Raw genomic sequence first — 26,679 nt, 5'->3', positions numbered from 1 at the left:
ATGATACCAACACAACCCCATCTATCAGCGATAAAATGCTTTCAGCTGCAGGGCTCAAACGATATCCATTACTATTAATTCTGAGAATAATAACGCCACTTTTATGCTCTAATTAAGAGATAATGAACATAAGGGTATTGCATTATCATCTGCTTTAGCACTGCTGGTTTATATCCACACATAATGCGAGTCAGTGAATAAATAAGTATAAACCACAAAAATATACATTCCTTTTGATTCGTGATCTCCTTCTTCAGTATAATGCAATAAGCAGTCACGATTAGTAAGATTTATTGAGCTAATAGTACTCTTTCCCTGTTGGGTCCATCCATCTAATTTCTTATGATTTTTTTCCATCAAACTAACTTTGTCCTGAAGTGTTAAGCCTAGCTGGAAATGTGAATTCTATAATATTTTACCACCACTTAAACAGTTAAGACGTTCTTGCCACACGATACAATTTAATCGGTGACTGCCCAACATAAATAGAAACAATTTGCAGTTTCTGGGTTTTCAGAGACCATGAGTATGATTCAGATGGGTGTAAGGATTGTGTGGAAGTCCTCACGTAATGACCCATATATGAATTGTCCGGGAAAGCTCAACTTCCTATGGGGCAATTCACCTGCTCCCTGACACCCGCTGTAATTGTTTTTGTTTCCGAGTTACAGTCAGAAATTTGGGACATATTCAATGTGCTTATACAAATAGTTACCCAGGAAAGATTAGACAGCCTAGGTTTAGTCTAGCTCCTGCATCATTACATAAGTGGTCCCTGAACCACAGAGCCCACCGCCAATTATCCTCCCTGTCTCCCCACTAGCCACTGACCACTCACCCACTTACTCATTTCCCTGGCTCATTCATGTACCCCTTGCAAACCTGCTCATTTAATCACATTCAGACTGGACATTTAAACTTACTGAACAGCAGCTGGTGAAATAAGAAAGGGACACATTCTGACTTCACTATGATTCACTGCGCTCTGTATTACTGAGCCAGCTGCGTTTAGAAGACTCCAGTAGAAATACTGAGCAGTGTGTGGTCAGGGAAATTTCTGGAGCAACGGCAACCTCACAATGATTGTTGCTCCTTTGAAGATCTGGGCCAATATCTTTCGTAGCAAAATATAACCATGCTTTGTCTATGAGTAAGGACGTTGTGAGTTCTGAAATAACTCCATAAATGCCAGCATCCTGTCACCAAGTCATATGGTGACTTCATTTACACGTGGACAGTCCTTGACACTGGACCGGCTCCCTCAGAGCCAGCTCTCAGAGTGAACAGAACCTTTGACATGCCTGTTTATATTTGGCAGCCAGGACTCCCTGATTGGACCCAATTAACAGCCCCAATCAGGGAACTCATATTCTATGTTGTCCACCTGGCTGACCATGTTCTAATCACTATAGCTTCAAATATCACCCAGTGCCAAGGCTGGCACTCCAGTGTACTACTGAGGGAGTGCATTATGAGGTGCTTATCTTTGGAAGAGATATTAAAACCAAGCTGTGTTCTCTCAGATGTTTGAAATAGTGTCATGGAAACTTTTACAAGAAACGTATGGAGATATCCTTGGTGAGACCAATATTTATTTCTCATTCTTTTCACCCCATGAATAGATTGTCTGATCATTTTTAAATTGTCATGTGTGGGAGCTTGCTGTGTGCATATTTGGGCCATGTTTCCTTTATTACCATAGTGACCTTACTTAAAAAGTAAAATGGACAACTTTTAAATCTTTTGTATTCATTCATGTCAAAGGGCATTGCAGGCTCGGCCAGCATTTATTGATCATCCCTAATTCACCAATGGGTACAAAATGCTGAAGATATATAGTAAAAATTGAAAAGGTACAAGGCTATAGGTGATCTGATTTTGTCCCCGGGGGTGTTTTACCTGATGCAGCAATATTTAAATTTAGAATATGAGTTTCATAGGATTAGAAACTGGGCACAGACATTATGGTAATGAAGAATCCAACAGAATTTTATTACAGCTAACTATTAAATACAAGCATCACGTTAACAGACCAATAAGTATTTGGTCTAATGTTAAACTATTAGATTGTGAGAGGTCAGCATGCTGTCTATAGGGTCTCATGCTTCAAGTGATTCTGGGACAAGATGAGTCGGTACAATGGACTGAAATGGCCACTTTTTGTTTTATCTCATTTTATAATATTGTCAAGTTGGGATGTTCCATATTTAATTTAATTTAATTTAAGACTCTGCATACAGAAAGGGCAAGCAATGATAGAAATTGAAGGGAGAGGATAAACTCTTCAGATCCAAAACAAATTTGTACGGAATTCAATAGTGTCTTCGGGGTCATTACCTGAAGGTGAATGACACAAGGTCAAGTTAAATTTATTGAAGTAGTGTGTTGCTGACTTTATAGTCTGTCTCATCTGGAACACAGGAAACACCTGTGTGTATTTAGCAAAACTCTGATCAGGAAATGGGAACTTAATTTGTGTTATTTGTCACCTAATGTATCCCTCAAGCTGAACTGGTTCTGAAATATCATGCGATCCTGGCTCGATGACGTCATCTACTTGTAGTGCAGAGTGGGCTGCCCAGCGTTGGACAACAAACAAAAACACATATTCCAACAGTTTCATAGTTCAAGTGTTTTTTGATGAACAAATATTTCCAGTCTTCCAAGAATTCTTATGGATCGGGAAATCTGTAATTAGTATTCTGTGTTCTGGGCTATCTATAGCCAGAGAGATCGCAACACTGGCAAATGGAGGGATACCCTCTTCTTTAGGTAGATTACAGCACATAGTTTGAGCCTCATATCATCTCATTTTTACCCGTGGAATTGGAATGGCCACCCAACAGCACCACTTTATGGCATCAAGGTTCTGCAACACAATATCTCGCAAGGTGGCTAATGCTTGCTTTTGCCCTATATCCTGCTGCTTGTAATGAATGTTCCAACACACCTTGTATATCCTGAAGCTACTTAAATCCTTTGACTGTAGACTGGTAGCCAAATTATTCCATTCAAACTCAACACGAGAATTAGAATCTATGATTCTGTCATTAAGGCTAAAGGAGAGTTCTGCAGAAAAGATGGTTTCATTCCTATAAGGGTGAAGTAAGAAGCAAACTGAACAGGAAGGAAATAGCTACATGGACAAAACTTGTTCAAATCAGACTTGTAATTAAGCAGAATGACATATAGTATCTGCCTGACAAGATTTATAGCAGCAAAAGCTCTCCTCATAAAACACTGCAAAGGAAAGCAGAAGTAAATCAAATGTAAACTGCTAAATAATTATGTTCCAAAACCCAAGTACAAATGAATGCCTTTAATTGGGCTGTAGTGCAAAATAAATCACCCTATTTATTAGTTTCTGTGACAACAAATCTAATTATACTTGTGGGATTTGCTGACATCAACTACGTATGATTTGTGCTCAGTTTCAATGTGAGGTTGGGGATCGAGGAAACAGTGTGAATCACCATCACCACATGTTTGTCTCCAGTACAGCAAATTCACAAGGTGACTGGCAGCACCCAGTTAGGGTTATTCTCGAAGGCCCTCTAAGTCAAACCCCAAACTAATTACTTACTATCTGATCCTAAATCCTCTACCATGCTCATTTTCAAAGGAACAGATACCCCAGCACCAACTGCACAAGTGGTAGGTTAACTTACAATCCAGTGTGGGGAACTATTCCTTTATATTACTTGAGAAATGCTCACTTACAAATTGCTATGCCACATTCTTGGTTCAGTACAAAAAAATTCATCACCTTCCAGCTCATTATTTGAAGTCGAAACCATAGTTCATCTCTCTCCTTTCTTTTGCACTATCTCTAAGTTGTAGGATGTTAAAGGGGAAGGAAGACTTAGGAGAGGTATTTGTCCAAGATACTTGCACATTCATAGAAAAGAATGCTTACCAAAAAGATTACTGCTGACATTTTAGACATTAGTTCTGAAGAAGAGTTATATTCTCTTTCCACTGATGCTGCCTGATCTGTTGAGTATTTCCAGCACCTTGTCTTATTTCAGATTTCCAGCATCTAACTTTACGCAGTTTACTGGTGTTTGCATGACAGACTGCTCAAAGTATATAACCAAGAAACGCAGGTTAGAACATCACTGGTAGCTCAAATGGAATTACGAACATCTTGGGCAAAGATTGACTCACAACTGATCACACAGTGGCACTACCAGGTTAGCCAGCCAAATTATCAAATATGAAGAGAAAATGAGGTCTGCAGATGCTGGAGATCAGAGATGGAAATGTGTTGCTGGAGAAGCGCAGCAGGTCAGGCAGCATCTAGGGAACAGGAGAATCGACGTTTCGGGCATTAGCCCTTCTTCAGGAATTATCAAATATATCTGGCAAATTTTGGCAAACTAACAACAAACAGAACCTCCGAGAAAGCAAACTACTTCACCCAGCAGTCTGTTTAAACAGTGTATTTTGGAATAAAGTGTATTTATTAATCATGTCTACTCTATGTAAAAAGAACCATTATGAATTTTATAAAGTTCCACATCTAAAGCTATGGCAAAGTCTCCTGATAAAAGGAGGATACGTTTTCAACAAAATGCAGTCAGTGGAGGACATTTGCATTATACATATAATGTGACTGAAATCAGTCCCAGTCACTTAAAAAAGTGTTGTCTTCAGGTAAGTTTGATGGGGAAATTACTCGATCCTTCAGTCTGGCTCCTACTATTGGTGCCGTTACATGCACTCATTGTTGGGAAAAGTCTGAGAATTGCTTCGAAAACTCTAAATCCCATGTTACCATTCAGAAAAATGGCTCTTGGGCTGTTGTGAGACAATTCCCCTAACGCTTCCTATGAATTTATTCTTGGAAAGTTCACTGTTGGTACTTATTATCTGAGCAGTATATCAGAGAGAGTGTCTGAATGTCTCAATAAAACAACTACATCTGAAATTTCTGGTGAACATATCACACCCTCAGATGTAAACAAAAGTGGAGTACTTTGAACCAAATAATTTTCCCTGGACCATACATTCTCCTCAATGAGTTTTACATCTAATGCATTACCTTGCATGAAATCATATTACACATAAATTCATAGAATCTCAGAATTGCTACAGTGTAGGAGGCCATTTGGTCCATCATGTTTGCATAATTGAACCCCTCCAAATTTTCTTTAGTATGAGCCTCTATTAACTATTCTGACAATCTAGACAATGTAATTTGATCTTCAAATTTAGGAAAGTTACTTTTTTAAAAATCCAGATTTCTAATGAAAACTGGAAAAGCAAAGGATCAAGAACAGTTCCCCAAAGAACTCTGCAAATTATCACTCAATATATCACGTTATGTTTTGTTATTGTCTAACCAAATTTTCGCCACATTAATTCTGACTGCCCAACTCCGAAACGTTAATTGTGCTACAAGTCTGTGAAGATGCAGTCCATCTCACATGCAGTTTGGAAACCAAATGGATATTCAGTGCATAGCACTCACCAACATCTTGTACTGTGCAAAATAAGTGATTTTGCCCATGCAACCTGGTGTTTGATATCTCTGTAGCGAGAAGCAATTGGAAATGCATTGTTTCATCAAGGTTTATTTAAACAGGAGTGATTTGCTCCATGACAGTCATACAGAATGAAAATGCAAAGATAGCATGCTACAATTCAATTTGTCTGCGTGGGAAGGGAGTTATATACATTTGGTACTATTTAGTCCATGTAAATGTTACAGTAGCAGGGCTGTAACAAGGAACAGTTTTAATTTCACATTTACTTCAAAAATATACGCATGTCCTGTGACCATTTATCTAAAGTAGATGGAACCTATTTTGCATTCAGCACATCCAACAAATAGCTTTTCTTTACAGCACATGTTGCTTTCACCATTATGAAACAGTGGGACTGCAGGTAACATATGTTGGAAAATGTCTTGAATGAAGTGAGTTTACTATCAAGTGTGTCAAAATCTTGGGAAAATATGATATGCACTGCGAGATATGTGACAGGTGCTTGCACAGTCAGGATAACAAAAGTACTTTTTTCTGGTTCAACTGTGCAAGAGGATAAAGTTAATTAGAATTTTCTGTCAGATGTTCTGTTACTTAAAAGATATTTGTTCTTAAAATATCTTTACCTGGTCTGCTGTTGTTTAGTTTAAAATGAGTCTGCTTCCATTCTCAAAAGGTTGCCCTATTTCTACAATAACTCATGGAAAACACTGATGTTGGCTAGCCAAGGATGAAGATCTCTAAAGGGGATCTGTCAAAGATGCTCAGCGTTAAAATATAGAAATTTGTGTCTGAGATATTTTCAATCCAATGATCTTATTATGTCCTATCCGACCATAAATCTTGATTAGATTAGATTTCCTACAGTGTGGAACCAGGACCTTCGGCCCAACAAGTCCACACTGACCCTCCGAAGAGTAACCCATCCAGACTCATCTCCCTGCGTTTCCCCGTAACACTATAAGCAATTTAACCTGGCCAATACACCTGACCTGCACATCTTTTGGAATGTGGGAGGAAACTAGAGCACCTGGAAGAAACCTACGCAGTCACGGGAAGAATGTGGAACTCCACACAGACAGTTGCCCAAGGTAGAAATCAAACCTGGGTCCCTGGCACTATGAGGCAGCAGTGCTAACCACTGTGCCACCATGCCACCCTATAAGAAGTAGTTACTGGATCTTGAAATACAAGAGGTAGTTACTGGATCAAACCCATCAGTTTTTGGTTAGGTTAATGCATTTTTTTGTAATCTTTAATTTTTTAATGATTTTGGAGGATTGGAATACATCAGATCAAATTGGCAATGTTTTGAAGGCCTTCACCATGTCTTTTTCCCCCATTTTGCTCATTTCAGGGATGTATAGAAGAGAAGTAATTTTGGCTATGAAAACAAGTGTGGGGTTTATTTAATGGTGACGATCCTCAGGAAGTTTAAAGATGCACTGCAATTATTACAATAGCTGACTTGGGAAAATATGGCTGTTGTCAAACTGGATTAGCAGTTTCATCCTCCCATTGGGCTTTAGTTCCACCTTAAGTTTTGTAATTATCTTTACTGCACTGTGATGGTTTCTCCCTTATGGTCTAATTGACAATTTGAAGTTCTAATCTGTTTTCTTAATGTAGGTAACAGTGAGGTCAGTAACCTAATGTGACATCAGCCATGCTTCTCATCGCCAAGACTAGTAACAGTTGTGCACCAAGCCTCATCTTAAAACATTGAATACTACAGATTATTGTATGTTTGTCATTATGGCAGAAGCCAGGAACATCAATGTTAAATTTCAATGTGTGAATGTATGCCAAGAATATAAACTAATTCTCAAAATCTTTATTCAACTGAATAATAGCACAATTTTTCAATTCTTAAAGAGTTAAGATCGAACAAAACAAACAAACTATTTTTCATCTGTGGAAATTATATTACCACAGCAATAGGTTTTCTGAGAATGTCTTTTCTGAAAAAAAACCTAATATTGAACTGACAGTCTTCCTTCTGAAGAACATAGTTACAGCAGTGATTTAAAATACAAAGAAAAATCTGGAGCTCGATTAGCTCAAACTCAAGTTGATTGTGGCATTAAAACATGCTTAATCACATTAAACTCTTTGATACTAAACAAAATTTAGACGAATTACTCTAAGCTCGTTATATTCTATATCAATATAGCTTGTCTATATAAATGGGCACTGCCCATTTACGCCACATGCCATAGGAATCAAATCACCATTCCCCTCAACTTTAACCTTTCAGGTTGAACATCCATGATGCACACTGACATTTAGTTGAAGAACTTCAGCTAGCTACAGAGTGCAGGCCATTTGGTGCATCAAGTGCTCTTCATCAAAATATTTGTAGGATTATTATATTACCAAGCTGTTGAATCTTCCTCTTGACAGGACATTAAGTTTTTAATTCTACTTTATTCTTTCCTAGAAAAGAAAATAATGGCAGAATTTATTTGAATTTGTTGCACAATCTTCACACAACCTGTTTGTGGACAAGTTGATCATGAATATTGACTAGGACCCAGATCCGCTTTGTCTCTGTCCTTTTCTGTGACGACCAAAAGATATTCAGGGCTAGTAATGGAAGGTGGATGGGGATATACATCCCCTGCATACTCCATGGTAACAACACTGAAGAAAGTGGGAGAGCTGGGGTGACATTAAGTATAAGGCCTTTAAATCATGGTTACTGCATCATTTGTTATTTGTTTAGAATGGCCAAACTGGGCCTTTTAAAAAAATTCTTCCAACTTTGGAGTGAAGACAAGGAAACTATCTTCTTTCTCCAATGATATAATAATGCACAAGGTGTTTATGGTGCAGTGGTAGTGTCCACACCTCTGAGCTAGAAGTCCCAGATTCATGTTCCACCTGCTGAAGGGGTATATCACAATACTTCGGAACAGGTTGATTAAAAATATCGAAAACAAAGCCCAAGCTTCTCTGACCATGGGGCAGACGTACGGTGGGAAGGAGCCCTTAGAGATGCCTGTTTGCAAATGCTCCAAGCTAGGAAAGCTCCTGGAGATGGAACTCAATAGCAACTATGAGCTCAATGCCTTAAACCTGTGAGACAAAGGAACTTACTGCACATCTTATGTGGTGGAATTGTTTTTATTTCCTCTGTGGCCCATACAGGCGACTGACTCTAATGAAAATAAGATGTCTGTTTGCATGAAATAATCCAACTGGTCATGATCGAGCTGCAGGTCTTGGATTGTGTGTTAATGCATTCCAACATAACTAGTGTAAATCTATATTTACTTGGAACACTTTGTGACTGGAGCTGTATTTTCTTTTCAACCACTGCAGTATTCTGGTGTTTGGCAGCTCAAACTGCTGAATTTCACATTAAACTCTTGAACACTGTTGAGACATATGACACTGCAAATCCCCACAGTTGTCATTTTGTTTTGGTCATTATTATTAAGGAGTCGAGTTGGGCAAAAGGAAATCTTCCCGGGATGATTGCAATGGAGATTTTCACAGCAGAGACAGGATTAGCACAGCATGCTGTGTTTTCTAATATATTGACCTGTGTTTTTCACCAAGATTCTTGGCTACAAAACCACGAGAGATCTAGGAGCCAAGTAGAAATAAGAACAGATAGCAAGCATTCCTGAACTTAAACTATGCTGCAGATCTATGGCAATCTTTATATTAAATCATGCCAACAAGAATTTGTGCATTCTTTCAATTTACTTTCTCCTTATAATTTGGACAAAAATCAATTTTTAACAACCAAGGATCCAATGGTTTTCACAGTTCTAAATGTCTTATTGTAAATACAAAATGTTATAGCATTTCCTTTCCCTCTATTCTTCTCTCCATAAAACATTGGCTTTCCACTGCATCACAGAGCAAACAGGTACAGTAATTGTAAGGGTATAAAGAATGTTTGAGAAATTACATTGTCCAGAGGGGCTGCAGGACTGTCAGAAGAGTGAGGAGGTACCAGCTTCCCAAGCATAAATGAAAAAAAGGTGTCCAACCAAGTAATACTCCACATTCTACAAGTCACACAACCTCTGCCTTTGGTCAATAGAAACTGTATCCTACTCACCGGTCTTAGAAAATATACTTCAATTTGGTAACCTGCTGTTATCAGGTGAACAAAAATGAACCAAGTGCATAAACATCTAATATCTCCATAAAACTGTTGTTTTAGGATAACTGGCAAGTGTGCAAAACTCAGTTAAAAATTCTACACTGCAACTCAGGGAGAGTTATAGATTAACATTTGGAAGGTGAAGGTTTGCACACTGGCCATATGTTTCAGGGACACGAATGAAGCAAAATCCTGACTTTCTATGAGTAATAGGGATCCTCGTAAATTAATTTGGAAAGCACACACCACGAGGTGAAAGATATCAAATGAAAACTGTGCAGAACTAGTTCAAAATTGTCAAACTCATTCAGAGAGCTTTGAGGATGCCAGGTATGGGGAATGGAAATGTCACAATGCCACAGTATTATTAGGATAGATTGTCTCATGGTTTGGATATGAGTTGGAACTGTGTTTCAAGGATTTAATCTATTGGATTGAGGACAATTTGATGTTGACACTTGTGCATTTGTTCAGAGTTTTATAGACTTTACAAGTGGAAGAAAATAAACTATATTGGATATCACATGTCATTTGTCTGTATATGAGGTGTTTAGAAACACTTTTGATCATAATACGTTTCAGGATCATAAAAAGTACCACCTGGTCTCAGATCAAATGTTGGTGAGTAAGTGTTGGATAAATATTAGAGAACACCAGCTCCTTCAACAAGTTTCTCCTGGTCTGGATTGATAACGGCCTATCAATTGCAACATTGCTGTTCTCAAGAACTGCTTCCTTAAATCTCTCATTGTTTTCGGAAGGCTCCGAAATACACTTTTCTTTTATAGTGCAATGATACTATGACTTTAAGAGGTGTATTTTATTAGGAAGAAAGGTTGAGACAGAGGTACCAAGCAGTCTGCTCAAAGACAATAAGGTACAGGTTTTGAGGCCTTAAGGTTTTTGTTTTAAAGTTCGAACAATAGAAGCAGCCTCAATGGATGGGGTCAAGCTCCCACTGAACCAAGATGTTTAGTTTTAGCATTCTGCAGTTGCCAGGGTCTTGATGCTGGATGTAGAACCTCTTATTCCTCTCTCTGTTACAGCTTAAAACTGGGGTTTTCTTTCTGCTGCTAGAATTGCATGTGGGACAATCTATTTTACTGACTTCACCTTTGCCAAGTGTTTGTTTATGGGATGTTACCATATTGGAACAGTTAATTTTATATACATACATACATAAGTTGGTTTAGCATTTCAATCGAGGTGTAGTTAAGCCAATTATTATGTTATTTTTTTATTTTGGCTGTACTTTAACTGTAGTGTAAAAATAAAAGTGTGTTTTGCTTAAAGTCAAGTGGTTTTACCAATTGAATTGCACCCGGAACACAATGCTGTACACTTAGCTTTAAAATAAGAAATGTTAGTGTCTAGGCTATTTTTAAAATATATTTTGAGGGGGTATGATCTGGCTCATAACAATATTTTTAACCCCCTCATAAACATTTTGTTTCCCTATCCCATGGCATTATTTGAAAAAGAGTAGGAATGTTTTCCCCTGACCACTTATTCCTTAACCATTAGATTACTGGATATTTATCTCCTGAATGTTTGTGGGTTCTTGCTGTGCAGAAATTAGCTGTTATATTTATCTCCATAGCAACACTGATTATAAAGTGAATCTTTGGCTGTGAAGCATTTTGGGATGCCTTGATATTGTAAAAGATATTATATGAATATGAGTTCCGTCGTATTTCACAAACTTTCCCCACAGACTACCCTTCATGACAATAGTCTTAAAATGGACCAGGTTTTTAATAATTCACTGCTAAAAGTATAACATTTGGTAATGCATAGATTGATAACTCCACTTAGCACTCAAACTTGACATGATTTTTACTGAAAGGGCACCACCTTACCCTAAGATTTATCAGCCTTTTATGGAACTGAAGACCTGCATTTTAGATTTGTTCAGCTGTATAATTGGGCTCTCTTAATTTGTTCAAACCATGATTTGATGAGATGAGTATTCCTGATTATGCTGAACCTGTATAAGACTCTAGTCAGACCGAATACTGTGAATAGTTTTGAGCCCCTAATCTATGGAAGGATGTACTAGCCTTAGAAGGGGATGAGTGGAGGTTTATAAGGATGATCCCATGGATGATGGGCTTGGTGTCTGAGGATTGGTTGAGGATTCTATGTCTGTACTCATTAGAGTTTAAAAGGGGAATCTCATTGAAGCTTACAGAATACTGAGAGGCCTGGATAAAATGGATGTGGAGAAGATGTTTCTACTAATAAGAGGGACTAGACCCAAGAGCACAGCCTCAGAATGAAGGGATAACCCTTTATAACTGAGATGAGGAGAAATTCCTTCAGCCAGAGGGTGGTTCATCTGCGGAACTCATTGCTACAGAAGGCTGTGGAGGCCAAGACATTGAGTGTATTTAAGACAGCAATAGTTACGGTCTTGATTCATCAGGGGATCAAATGTTATAGGGAGAAGGCAGGAGAATGGGGTTGAAAAACATGTCAGCATAAAGAAATGGTGGAGCAGACTCAATGGACTGAATAGCCTAATTTTATTCCTATGTCTTATGAACCATGAAGATAAAAGACAACAGAACAGCACATCTCAACACAAAATATTGAAAATCTCTCTCTCTCTCTTTCATTCTCGCATCTGAGCAGGCTAAATCTTCCCTTGTGCAGTCTTGCCACTAAAAGACCACAGAATGCCAAATGGCACAAGGCCAGGATGGTTCACAAAGCCATCTTCCAACTGGATCCATATAGTTGTGTCAATTACAGTAAAGCAGACACATTTTTCTTTTGCTACATTCAAGTGGTTAATTTGAAAATCATTTTTTTCGGGATGTGGGAAAGGTAGCATTAGTTTTTCCAAGAAATTGGCAACGGACATTCTTCTTGAGCTATTGAAGTTCTTATGACAATGGTGCATACACAATAATTTCAAGGAGAGGGATACACATGAGGTACTCTGTGCCCTGTAGATCATTTAGAATGCCAATATTGGAGAAGCTGGATATAGATAGATAGATGACATTGGCAGACTTAAACTGGAGCATCTCCATCTGGAAAGCAGGTATTTTGGATGCAGCAATCTTGCAAATTGCTGATGTTAATGATCAGTGCTAAGTGTATGTGTTTGGATGACATTCCTTTTAAAATAAATGGGTTAATCTCTGCATTAAAACAAAGGATGGAAGAAAGTTGCAAAAATAGGAAAAGCATCTGTTGTGTAACCAAAAGCAATTTCTCAGCTCAAAAATCATGATGCTATAGTGGGAAGCAATGTGAAACAAGCCACATTACAAATACATTAGTTTGTTGACAGACCATGTCCATGATTTAAGATTATAGTAGTTTTTCATCTACCTTTGTGCTCTCCAAAATGTAAGAATAGGTCACAATGGCAAAACTGTCGTTGTGCCTACTAATCCAGAAGCTTGACCAGTAGTTGCAAAAATTGTAGGTTCAAATTGCAAGACAACTTAATAATTTAAGTTTCAAAAATACCAATAAACATCTTTAATGGCACAGAATCAACTGTTCCATGACTGATCTTATGGATAATAATCACCACATTTACCTGGTCTGACATTTTACATGAATCCATCACATTCTCAAATTAATGTGGTTACTACTATCTGAGATGATCTAGCAAACTGTTCAAAATAAAAGCCAAACCTGTTTAGTTGTACCTAAGGATGAGTAGGCAGTAAAGAAGAGCCTTGTAACATCCTGAGAATTAATTTTAAAATTACATAACATTCCAAAATTTTAACATCAATATGTTGAGATTTGTAGTAAATGTTGCTTGTTCCTATTAGTCAAAAGTTAAATTTGGCTGCCCAGAAACTAAATCACATACATGGTTTCTACTAGTCATTTCTAAAATTATCATTCTACTGCTGTGATATGTCTAAACTAAATACAAGTCTAAAAATAATTGTTTATCAATAATTCTGTTGGCAGGAAAGGTTATCTAACAGCAGGATATGAATTATTTCTTTCTTCCAACTCCCTAGTCTTGTCATACTAAATTAAAGCAATCAGCATAAATAGAAAATCAGAAGTATACACTTGAACTAGTGGAGCAGAGCAGGAAGGAACAGAGTCCCAGTGTACTCTGTGGCCTGTGGGATATAGAATCTTTACTGAAATATTGTATCAGTTATGAGCATGCTCCAAATCCACAACACAAGAAAATGTCAAGCCATCTTCTATCAAACAGCAGGTAAAGAGGCGCACTGTTGGAGGATTTCTATTTGTCCTGTGCAGCTTTACAATGAGTTGCTTTAGCAATGTTAAAAAAGCAGGTTGCAGAATTCATTATCAATGGTAATGAATGCATAATAAAGAAATTTTCACAGATGTACGTCATTTGCATTACCACACAGAGTGAAGGAACCGATTAGCAGGTTTCCAATGAAACAGTCGGACATTAAAAGACAATTAAATATCTTAGTGACAGAAATGCTACTGAGTAGTTTCAGAGGAAATGATTTGCTTTTGTTAAGTACCATTGGGAAGATTCAGAAGTATACAGTGGCTACTAAATGTTACAAGGATGTGAGACAACCACGAATAGTAAAAGCTCATGTACCTAAAACAAAGGCTGACAGTTTCCCATGAATACCTACCTCCCTGAGGAGACTAACTAGGTCAGCAGGATCCCACTGCAGTACACATTTACCACACCTTATCAGAAAGTGTATGTTTGAGAGGGTGAATGGTTTATCATAGCGAGTTGAATAAAATTACACTAGTTAGCATAAAAGTAGAGTCTTTCTGCATGTAATGACAGTGAAAGCGCAGTGGGACATGAACTTTTTATTGCCTAAACTACAAGTACACTCAGCATTCCATTCATTGGGAGACTGTAGACATTGTGGGCTCTTACTGGTAAATTCTAATACTTTCTGCTGCCAAATCTGAAAAATAGTTCAGACTATGTCACAGTGATAAGGAGGGATTTTCTTCTCCCCTATTTGCATATTCTACCTGTGTCTCTTGTCACATTTCTCCTGCTTCTTTTGCCTTTTCTTTCAAATTAGATTGGTGCAGTTTAGGCTCCCAGGAAGTCCTCTGACGCTTTCAAAGCAGTTTTGGGCTTCAACACAATAGTGTTTTATTAGTGGAGCAAATGTTACTGTGCACTGTGTGCTTACTTCCACCTCCAACATACAGAGGGCTCCCATCTTCTGGAGTATGGCAACATCAATCATCAACTGATGAAGGAGCGACGCTCCGAAAGCTAGTGTGCTTCCAATTAAACCTATTGGGACTATAACCTGGTGTTGTGTGATTTTTAACTCAATCATCAACAGCAGAGATTAGAGGGGGCATCAGTGTTGATTCCGTTTCACAGAAGAAGCCAGCTATATTGGGTAAAACTTTGACAACTGGCATTCACGTCATCATTATTGTATGAAAAGTATTTCCATACAGGAAGATGGATTCCACATTGGATAAAAAATCCAGATTCCAACTTTTGTTCACTGTTTTAGGATTATGAATGACCATCATGTCACTTTTACAGTGCAAGGGTTCTCAAATAAAAAAACCCTAAATGGGTGCTTTTGTACCAGACTCAGCCACCTTTATTTTTATTGTGGCTAGATCTGGATTTCTCATTTGGTTCTATTTGGCCCATCTCATTATTATCTACACCATACTAATGACCTATATTAAATAAAACATGTTCTTATACAATGACATGAACCCAAATTTCCTTTCCAATGATGTCAGCTGCTTTCTATACCTGTCCAAGTTGAATGTCCTGCCCATGGTAACTAAACAACTGAATCTGACAAAGATCTTTCGAACCAAGAGATAAAGGTAATATTGTCCGTGGACCATTTCCTCACAGCCATCAATGAATTGTAAAATACGAAGTTCAGATTTTATGTATTTAATGTATGTATTGACAACTGGCTATTACATGAAATGGTACACACTAAACAGGATGTAAAAACAAAGAAAAAATTGTACTAGTGTTGACGTCCCAGGATTGATGGTCTGTTCATTTTACTGCTCAAGCATGCATTGCTTTCTGCCAAAAATGCTTCATTTAGATTAATTGCACTATTGCTTACTGAGCAGGTAGAGCTTAAAGTCAGCTTTTGGCTCAACACACGGACAACAGTATACATTTGTACCCACTCCAGGAGTTACAGTTGAAGGTTTGTTGTGAAGAGACTGTACATGCTCTTTATAGACACATCATGTGCATTGCCTTCCAATTGTTCCTCTTCTGCACAATTCACACCTTTCTTTTGATGAAGGCAGATGGGATTTTTTCAAAAAAAGCATTGAACTACATTACTTTGTCATTTCATAAAATTATCATTCTTTACAAATTCTGCTCATGAACTGACTATTTTAACACACAAATGAAGATTGCCCATCGTTAACCCGAGCTATGATTAGTGAAAGCAAAAACATTCTGTAATCATCACCCAATGCGACAATTTAAAAGATTACTTGGTACTGTGCTATAGCAACGTGCATGCAACATATTGAGAAAGGATACTAAGGGATTACATATGATAGGCTGCAATATATTTAAAGTGGGATTGCCAACAAAGGATAACATCTGCACATATTGTTACAGTCTGTAGATCACATTCCTTTTCCAATTCACATCATGTGCCAGTCATGTGTTATGCTCTAACTGTAATAGCTTTACAAATGCAATATGTAATAATCTCAGCACCATGTTAGCATGCCCTGGATAAATCAAACCACTTCCAATTGGTGGGCTCACTCTGGGTTTTCCTTTAAGTAAGCAACAGCTCCTCAACCTCTCCACTGACCTGTTCAAATACATCAACAGTAAATTATACATTTTAATCTCATCCACAAACAATAAGCTAAATTCTGAAGGCAAAAAAAATGCAGATATCATGAATAATTGAACATTTTCTAATTAAAATGAATATCATGCTTTTAATTAATAAACTCTTCATTTTAAGCAATGTTTCCAATGTACACCTGATTTCTCATGACATTGAGTGCCATAGTGAAAAAGGGTATCCTGCTTTACAATGAGTGTGACCATAGGCATGTTACAGAAAGTAATGTGACATTTATAGAAAACACAAGTTAAATCCAAGATTTCTAGCAAAATAGAGACAGATAGAATTAAGTTTTAGAGCCAGTCAGAAATAGAACAGAATTAAACTGAATGCGTTGAGTGACAAGGCAGTTTCCTATTAATATTAATCGCTTACCTGCTTGACTCAAGTCAGGAATGAGGTGGAATATTCACTGCTGGTTGGCTAAGAGTGGCAACAACAACACTGAGGAAGCTCAGCATTGTCCAAGAATAAGCAATTTGCTTGACTGGCACTTTTGCCACCAGCTGTAGTATCCATCCCCAGCACTACCGGCACCCTGTGGTGGCAGCATACATGATTTACATGATTTACTGTAGAAACTTAGAAGGTTATTGCAACAACACCTCTTTCATGGATCACTATGAAGGACAAGAGCAGAACTGTCATAGGAGCATTTTCATCCACAATTTTCCATTTAAATTGCACACCATCCTGATTTCACTTCATGTTCATTTACTGCGCATCTTCAGCTGTGCTGAGACGGTGTTGCTACGCTTCCTCTTTGAACTGTGAGCTATTGCAATGCTATTAGATAGGCAGTTTCATAATTTTGATTCAATGACAATTAAGGATACAAGCCCAAAAAATGGTGATACATGTGTGTGACTTGGAGGTGTTGCTACTTATCGGTTGCCCTTGTCCTTTTAAGTGGTAGAAATTGCTGGTTTGGGAGCTGCTGTCAGATAAATCATGGCAAGTTTCTTGCTGCAGTACAACTTGTAAAAATGTGAAGTACTAGGAGAGGTTTAGAGTAGTAGATACAGTAGTGACCAAAGGGCCTCGTCCTGGATGGTGCTGAGCTTCTTCAGTGTTGTAACAGCTGGACGCACCATGATAAATTTGATTTGATTAATTATTGCCACATGTACCCAGGTAAAGTGAAAACATTTTTTTTGCATGCAGTACAGGCAGATCAGACCGTACAAAGGCATAAGAGAATAAAACAGAGTGAGGAATACAATATTATGGCTGCAGAGAAAATGCACAAATAGCGGGTTCTATGCCTATGAAAGATAAATGGTACTTGTCACTTATCTGTGCAAACCTACATACTGCTCACACCTTGCGGCATGGATGGTGTTTACCTGAACTGGAGCTGGTGTTTTTGCCAACTTCAAAACTAGGGAAAAGGAAAGGATTCTAAACTGAATAATGGGAGTAAGGGAGCAAATTTGGGGAGCTGAGTTAAATCAAGGTCAAAGAGAAATTTATTAATATGGGAAAGATAAATCTGACATGGCAGAAAGGTATAAAGTGTACGAACCCAAGAATCACCCAACAATCAATACTATAATTTCCAAAGAGAGCATAGGATAAAAGCAGTGGCTGTGAATCTGAATGCACATAACATTCAATCAAAACAGACATGCTGAGAGTGAAAATTGAAATGAATAGTATGAAGTGGTAGCCATTTCAAAGACAAACTTGCATTATGGTATGAATTGGGACCTGACATTTGAAGGGTCAGGGTGTTTTAAATGTCAGAGGTAAAAACAATGACTGCAGATGCTGGAAACCAGATTCTGGATCAGTGGTGCTGGAAGAGCACAGCAGTTCAGGCAGCAACCAAGGAGCTTCGAAATCGACGTTTTGGGCAAAAGCCCTTCATCAGGAATAAAGGCAGTAAGCCTGGAGCGTGGAGAGATAAGCTAGAGGAGGGTGGGGGTGGGGAGAAAGTAGCATAGAGTACAATGGGTGAGTGGGGGAGGGGATGAAGGTGATAGGTCAGGGAGGAGAGGGTGAAGTGGATAGGTGGAAAAGGAGATAGGCAGGTAGGACAAGTCCGGACAGGAAAGTAGGAAAGGGTGGGGATTGACTTTGTTAATTAGTGATGGCGTCAACACAGTTGAGAGGGACAATCTAAGTTCAGAAAACCAAGACGTGAAACCAATTTAGATAGACAGGTCCCCAACAGTAACCATATGGTATAGTAGGACCTAAATTAAGACATTATGAAACTTGTTAGAAAGGCACAATACTAATCATGGGAGAAGTTAATCCATGTATCTATTGGAAAAGTCAGATGGGCAAAGGTGGCCTAGGTGAAGATATCATAGGAGGTTTTTGGGAAAGCTTCTTGGAACAGCATGTCCCAAAGCCAACTAGAGTGCAGGCTATTTTGCAATGAAGGATCAATTCACAAGCTCATAGCGACGGCATCCTAGAAAGCAGTGACCATGAATCTGTCCATTCTGTTTGAGGGAGTGATGAGTAAGTCTGCGACCACATTTTAAAATTTGAATGAGACCAATTATAGGGCATAAAAGCAGAGTTGACCAAAGTGATTTGGCAAATTTGGTTAAAGAATAGGTCAATAGAGATGCAGTGGCAGACATTTAAGATGATATTTCAGAATATACAGAATAGACTCAGAAACAGACCGTTTGGTCTAACTCGTCCATGCTGACCAAATATCCCAACTCAATCTAGTCCCACCTGCCAGCACCTGGCCCATGTCCCTCCAAACCCTCCCTATTCATATACCCGTCCAGATGCCTTTTAAGTGTTGCAATTGTACCAGCCTCCACCACTTCTTCTGGCAGCTCATTCCATATACGTACCACCCTCTGCGTGAAAAAGTTGCCTCTTAAATATATTCCAATGAATAAGAAAAAAAAAATCAAGGGACAGGGATTGAGTAGGAATGTTAAAAGTTAGTATCAAACTAAAAGAGAAAACACGTCATTGTGCAAAGACAGGTAGATGCTCAGGAGATTGGACCGATAATAAAAGGAACAAAGAGTAAAAATAAAGAAAACATTAGAATATGTGAGTAAGATAGTCAAAAATATAAGAAGAGAGTAAGAGTCTTTCAAGAAGAAAAAGTTAACGAAGTATGTGATGGTCATTTGAAAATGAGATTGGAGATTTAATAATATAAGATAAAGAAATGGCAGATGAAATGAACAGGTATTTTATATCATGTTTCACTATAGAGGATACAAGAACATCCCTAGAGCAATGGTACATCATAGAATGGAAGGAAGGAGGAAATAAGGAAAATCATGAGCACCAGACAGACACGCTGTACTTCATAAATTGTTGGAGCTGTAGGTTAACAAGTAACCTGGTCCTCACAGACTTCATTCTGGGGTGTTAAAAGAAGTGGATGGTGCGATAGTTGATGAAATGATTTTAATTTCTAAAATTTTCGTAATTCGGGGACAGTCACATTACACTAGAACATGATTAATGTAACTCCTTTATCCAAAAATGGAGGGAGTCAGAAAGGAGGAAACCAGTGGGGTTCCCTCGTTATCGGAGCTGGGACTACAATTACTTACAATATATGTTAATAACTTGGAGGGAGGAAGTGAACGTGCTATAGCCAAATTTACAGCTGACACAAAGATTGGTGGAAAGGCAAGTTGCAAGATAAATACAAACTGTTTATAGATAGATACTTTTAGGTTGAGTAAGTGGACTAAAAGCTGGTAAATGAAGTATAATGTGGGAAAATGTGATGTTCATTTTGGAAGGGAGGTCAACAGAACTGAATATTATTTAAATGGAGAAAAACTGTAGAAAGCTGCAAAACAAAGGGACATGGGGGTACTTACACACGAAAGATAGAAAACTAGCACACAGGTGCAGCAGGCAAATGGGAAAGCTAATGGAATGTTAGTCCTTACTTCAAGGGGATTGGAGTTTAAGAGCAAAGAAATCTTACTGCAAATGTACAAAGTGCTGGTGAGACTACATCTGCGGTACTGGGAGCAAAGATATTGTTTCATTTGAGACAGTTCAAAGAAGGTTCATGAGATGATACCTGGTATGGGGGATTGTCTTATGAGCAAAGGCTAAGCATTTTGGGTCTCTACTTACTGGAGTTTAGAAGAATGAGAGGTGATCTCATTGAAACATATAGGATTCTGAAGGGACATAGTCTCAGAATAAAGGGGCATTAATTTAAGACTGAGATGAGGAGGAATTTCTTCTCTCAGAATATTGAGTGTCTTTGGAACTCCTTGTCATAGACTCACCATGGAATCAGACCCTTCAGTCTAACCCATCCATGCTGACCAGATGCCGACCCAATCTAATCTCACCTGCCAGCACTTGGCCCATATCTCTCCAAACCCTTCCTATTTGTATACTCTTCCAGATGCCTTTTAAATGATGTAATTGTGCCAGCCTCCGTCATTTCCTCTGGCAGTCCATTCCATACACGTACTACAGTCTGTGTGGAAAGGTTGCTCATAGGTCTCTTTTATATCATTCCCCTCTCACCCTAAACCTATGCTCTCTAGTTCTGGATCCCCCAACCCAGGGAAAAGTCCTGGTCTATTTATCCTATCCATGCCCCTCATGATATTATAAACCTGTAAGGTCACCTCTCAGCCTCAGACAGTCCAGGGAAAACAGTCTATTCAACCTCTCCCTATAGCTCAAATCTATCATGGAGAAATGTTAGATGCTATTGTTAAGATATTATAAGAAGGCATTTGGATAAGTTCCTGGTAATCAGGCAGAATCAGCTTGGATTTGTGGAAGGGAAATCATGTTTGACCAATCTATTGAAGTTTTTTGAGGAGGTAACATGTGCTCTGAAAAGAGAGGAATCAGTGAATGTGCTATGCTCAGAGGCCTTTGATATGGTGTCACATCAAAGGTTTTGTAGAAATACAAATTCATGGTATAATGCGTAGATTATTACCCTGGCTAGAAGATGGACTGGTGAACAGAAAGCAGGGAGTATGTATAAATGGGTCTTTTCTGGGTGAAAAGGTGCAGCAAATGGTGTGCCACCGGTCTGGTGCTGGAACCTTAACTTTCTGTAATTTATATGCATGGCTTAGATGAAGGGAAAGAAGGTATTGTTGCCTTTACAGGTTAGGAATGGAGAACAAGAGTCAGGATGTCACGTTGCAGCTTTGTAAGATTTTGGTTAGGCCACACTTCAAGTATTGCATTCGGTTCTGGTCACCACATTTCAGGAAAGATGTGGAAACTTCGGAGAGGGTGCAGAAGAGGTTTATCAGGATGCTGCCTAGATTAGAGGGTATAAACTATAAGGAGAGGCTAGAAAAACTCATGTTGCTTTCTCTGGAGCAGCAGAGGCTGAATGGAGACTTGAAAAAATTCTGTAAAATTATGAGATGCCGAGATAGGTTTGATGGTTAGAATCTTTTTCCCAGAGTTGAGTTGTCTACTAATAGGCAGAATGCATTTAAGATGAGAGGGGGGGGAAGTTTAAAGGAGATGTGAGAGGCAAGTTTTTTACTCAGAGAGTAGCAGGTGTCTGCAATGCACTGCCTGGGGTGGTAATGGAAGCAGATATGATAGGGGAGTTTAAGGGACTTTTAGGTAAGCACATAAACATGCAAGGAATGAGGAATATGGACCAAGGGCAGGCAGAACAGATTAGTTTAATTTAGTGCCATGAAGAGGACACACGGAGGTTAAAGAAAAATAGTTATAGGTTAAGTGAGAGGGCCAAGATGTGGCATATGGAATATAATGTGAAAAAAGTGAAATTGGCTATTTTGGCAGGAAGAATAAAAACAAGGCAGTTGATCTAAATGATGAGAGACTGCAGAACTCTGAGATGCAGAGGGATCTGGGTGTCCTCATGCATGAATTGCAAAAGATTAATATGCACATACAGCAAGTAATTAGGAAAACTAATAGAATGTTATCATTTATCATCAGGGGAATTGAATACAAGATTCAAGAAGTTATGCTTCAGTTATACAAGGCACAGGTGAGACCACATCTGGAGTACCTTGCATAGCATTGTTCACCTTATTTAAGGAAGGATATAAATGCATTGGAGGCTGTTCAGAGAACATTTACAAGGCTAACACCTGGAATGAGTAGTTTGTCTTTTGAAGAAAGCTTGGACAGGCTAGGTCTATATCCACTGAAGTTTCAAACAGTAAAAGGTGATTTGACTGAAGCATATGACATCCTGAACGGTCTTAACAGGGTAGATGAGGAGAAGATGTTTCCTCTTATGGAAGAAACAGAACTGTGAGTCGCTCTAAACATCAGGGGTTGCCCATTTAAAACAGAGATTCGGTGAATTGTTCTTTATTAAGCAAGGGGTTGAAAGGTTATCTGGGATTGGCAGGAATGTGGATTTGAAGTTGCAATCAGGTCAGTGTTGACATTATTATATGGTAGAGCAAGCTTAAGGGACTGATTTGTATGTTCAGATGGATTGATACGTAAAGGTTCCTTACAAACTATAATGGATTGCTCAAAGCTGGTTGCATTACATTTGATGCTGCTGCCTCTGATCTCAGCTTTTTCTTTGCACTTTACTGTAGTTAATAAAACCATCCTCTCTATTAAGAAATATTTTATGCACTTTCATATTTAATTCACAGATGGAATGAATGAACTCTGTTTCTAATATAAGTTCTAAATTATAATCTAGGATAATCACACTGAAAATAATGGAACAAAATTGGTCATGCATTGACCATAATTTCTATTGTTATTAATTAGTCAAAATCTCATTAACACTAGAACAAGGAAAACTAAGTTGTCAGCATTTCTTAAAGGCAAATATTAACATACTTCCCGCACAAGGATTATTTGAGTTGATATTAGGTCTGTGAATATGGAAAGTTACTCCAGTCAATACATTTATAGCTTTTGAATGACATGTAGTACTGACAATCAGCTTAGCTATTTGTCTATGCTACAATGACTTGAATGCAGCTGTAGTTCAGTACAATTTATAACACTGCCTTTAGATGGCACAAATCAGTTCAGCCCTGTACTGCTGCAATACACAAAAATTCCACGACTGAAAATGCTACCCCTTTAGATGTGCTACGATAGCCACTGAAAATTTCTACTGAATTCGTGAAATTTTACAATACTACATGGAGAAGATAGAATAATTCATACATTAGTTTTCAGACCCAATTAATTTGATTTAGTTTATGAAATACTCTAACAAAGCTTTCTTTAACCTTTCAAGAATTGGAATGAAATTCCGTGTATTATGGAAAGTAAGGTTATAAAAAATCCCAACATCAAACTATGATGATATAAATAATATATTTGGATGCTATGATAACCCAGTGGGGAAAAACAGGGTGCAACTGAATCATATAGATAAGAAAGCCTGAGGTTTGGCTTCTCGTCTCTGCCAGGCAGAATGGGACAATTACAGGAGCATTCCAATTGATCAATGAAGGTGAAACATGTAAGCCAAGTTTCTTGCTACTGAAGGTAATAGAGAGCAGAAGTAATAGAAAGTGTGAACAACTAGTATGTACAGATTAGGGTGGGATGCAAAATTCCCCACAGACTGCATTAGCTGGCTGGATTTTCAGATAAGGCATGGCCACTGAGTTATTCTACAGGAGATTTCAGTGGAAGTTCTCTCTAACTGGAACCTAATGCATTCAGGAGAAGGAAGACACTGACAAAAAATGTTTTCAAACAAATTTACAAATCTGTTATACCTCATCTCAACAGAATTTCAATTTAAAAATGATCTGTAATGGATGACTTCAGTTTTGCTGAAAGCTTCAGAATGTCTCCAGTTTCCAAAGTCAAACTTACAAAGAGTGAAAAAGCAATGTTCCCTATACCAAATTACTCACTCGTTTTTTTCTAAATTTGTTGTGTTAAATATAGTCAGGCCTATCGGTGACATCTGTCTCAAGACAATAAGCCAATGATTTTACACAATAGAACAACTGCTGAACTCCACAGCTCACTGAGTCAGGTCTATGACCGACTAATATCATAGAAAACACCAACGTGTCCACTACCAGCGTTTTTCAGAAAAAGGAATACCAAGAGATGGTTACTATCCGTTCAGTTTTCTGTTTGTTTTGTTTCGAATTGAAGTCTAATAAAAGTTCATGCTATTCCGGAAGGGCTGATTCGTGGACTGTCATTTTACATTTAAATCAATTTCCAACTCTAAAGACGAAAAGTTTAAGGACAACTTTCAATTGCTATGCAAACGAATCAAAGCCCTTCTTTCCCACAGCCATCGCTTTTAACATTCAAGACTGCAGCAAACAGGACAAGTTTGAGTTGCTGGGAGTTTAGGATTGTGACAGCTGACTATCTGACTTCGTCCTTCCGTCTCCTTAAATAACTGGAGGAGATCGAAATCTTTCCTGGTATTTCCTCCAACTCGTTCCAAAAGATGCATCCCTTGTGAAATGCTTGGATGTTTATCCTGTAAAGGTAGATGTAGAAACTTCGGTTGACAGCCAGCGACATTCCCCTTGAATCAGACACAGGAGCTGCCCTTTCATCAGATTCGGAATCAACCGCCTGAGTTCACAACGAGTTGGATTTTTCACATGGATTTCTCAGGGTCTGCAAATGTTTCTCATAAACTAATCTGCAGCGTTTAATTAAAAATTGGATAGTATGCTTTGTGCGTGTGCAATTTTTTTTCTATGGAAAAGACAACCTACAGGCTACTGTAAAACAAAACTCCAGCGGATTTCAGCAGTGAAAGAGTTAAACTTGGTTGAAAATAATCTTCTTACCTTTGCTGTGCACATTTCCAATCTCTTCTCCAGTGCCTTTTCACACGAGGTTTGTAAATCCTGGCCCTGAGAGTGAAGAGAGCACAGTGCAGTAGCTGTGTCCATATAACAGTCGGATTTTTTCCATGTGTTTTCTGTATATGTGTGTCCTTACATATACCAAGTCATGTTAGCGTCGATGGAGAGGGAATGGGGTTCGTCACAGATCCCTGCTGCATCGGCTACCCCCCTCCCCCTTGATAAGCAACCGCTGATAACTCCTCGACAGCCGGAGAGAGAGAGAGAACATCTCCTGTGAGCCGAGAGAGCAGTGTTCACCATCTGCATCTGTGTGTAGCACGGGTTACCGGCGTGGTCCCGGGGCCTCTCACTGTGCCATGTAAATCAGAAACCACTCAGCAGCTTGTTAAGGATGTCCATCTGTTAACTTAGCCGCTTGTCTGCTGATCTCTTTAAGCACAGCCACTGTAGGATTGTTTGCAGAACGCAGTCGAATCAGCTCAACCAAGACGTGTAATGCAATTCTTCAGCCTAGGGAATTATTTGATATCGGGAAGGATTGCTATATAGACATGTGGTAATCAAGCCTTCACAATACTGTAGCCCCAGCATTAAACTCCAAACAGACATGCCTGAACTCAGCTCTGTTAAAAAGCTGTAATTCTGATTTTGCTCCCTCCACACATTGGAACTAACTATAAATCACAAAACTAAGTCTCCCATGATGGCTCATAGTCTCATAATAGTTCTCACCGGAAAGGAAAATGAACATTAAAATAAATAAATCCACGTTTAGCAAACCAAGGAAAAGCTGCACGGAGAATTGAACAGATTTGTAATCCTTTGGAAACACAACGCTCTTGTTCAGAAAATGTTCTAAGCATCAGCCCAGCAATTACAGCCTAACTTCAGTGATGGGTAAGCTTCTAGAAACTATCATTCAGGATAAAGTTAGTAGTCACATGGAGAGCTTTGGGTTGATTAGGATGGATTTCTGGAGCTGAAATGGTGGCTTGTTAACTTGCGGGAGTGCTTTTTATCGGAGGTTAACGGAAAAGGTCATTGAGAGTAATGCCATGGACGCAGCGTGTGTGGACTTTCAAACGGCATTAGATACAGTTCCACACATTAGAATTGCGAGAAATGTATACCTTGTTCGATAAAAGAGGTTGTCAGATGAAATTTAGCGCAGAGTATGTGTACATGTGCATCCATCATTGAAGGTGATGGGGAAAGTAGAGTTAATAAAGGCCAGGATAGTGTATGCTTTTTAAAAGGGGAGAAGAGCAAGGACGTTATGCTGAACATATGCAGGATACTTTTTTTTTCAATTCACTCATGGTCTGGGTGTCACTGGCTGGCCAGCGTTTATTGCCTGTGCGTGGCTGCCCTGGAGAAGGTGGTGGTGAGCGGCCTTCTTGAACAGTGAGCTACAGTCCCTGTGCAGGCCGAGGGAGGGATTTCCAGATTTTGACCCAATGACACTGAAGGAACAGTGATATATTTAC

The 26,679-nt window shown here is 38.6% G+C and overlaps 1 protein-coding gene across 1 annotated transcript in view; it reads right to left on the bottom strand.

Moving 5' to 3' along the window:
- Positions 1-25,257, bottom strand: part of LOC122563251 (alpha-1,3-mannosyl-glycoprotein 4-beta-N-acetylglucosaminyltransferase C-like) — a 170,210-nt gene extending 144,953 nt beyond the window's left edge. The window contains exon 1 of the mRNA XM_043716885.2: positions 25,172-25,257. The gene's annotated coding sequence lies outside the window, so the exon portion shown is untranslated. The remainder of the gene's footprint in view (positions 1-25,171) is intronic.
- Between the last annotated feature and the right edge of the window lie 1,422 nt (positions 25,258-26,679).

Source organism: Chiloscyllium plagiosum, unplaced genomic scaffold, assembly GCF_037043375.1.
Source record: "Chiloscyllium plagiosum isolate Xiang-an unplaced genomic scaffold, Cpla_swu_hap1 HiC_scaffold_26, whole genome shotgun sequence".
Taxonomy (NCBI): domain Eukaryota; kingdom Metazoa; phylum Chordata; class Chondrichthyes; order Orectolobiformes; family Hemiscylliidae; genus Chiloscyllium; species Chiloscyllium plagiosum.
This window is presented reverse-complemented; position numbering and strand designations above follow the sequence as displayed.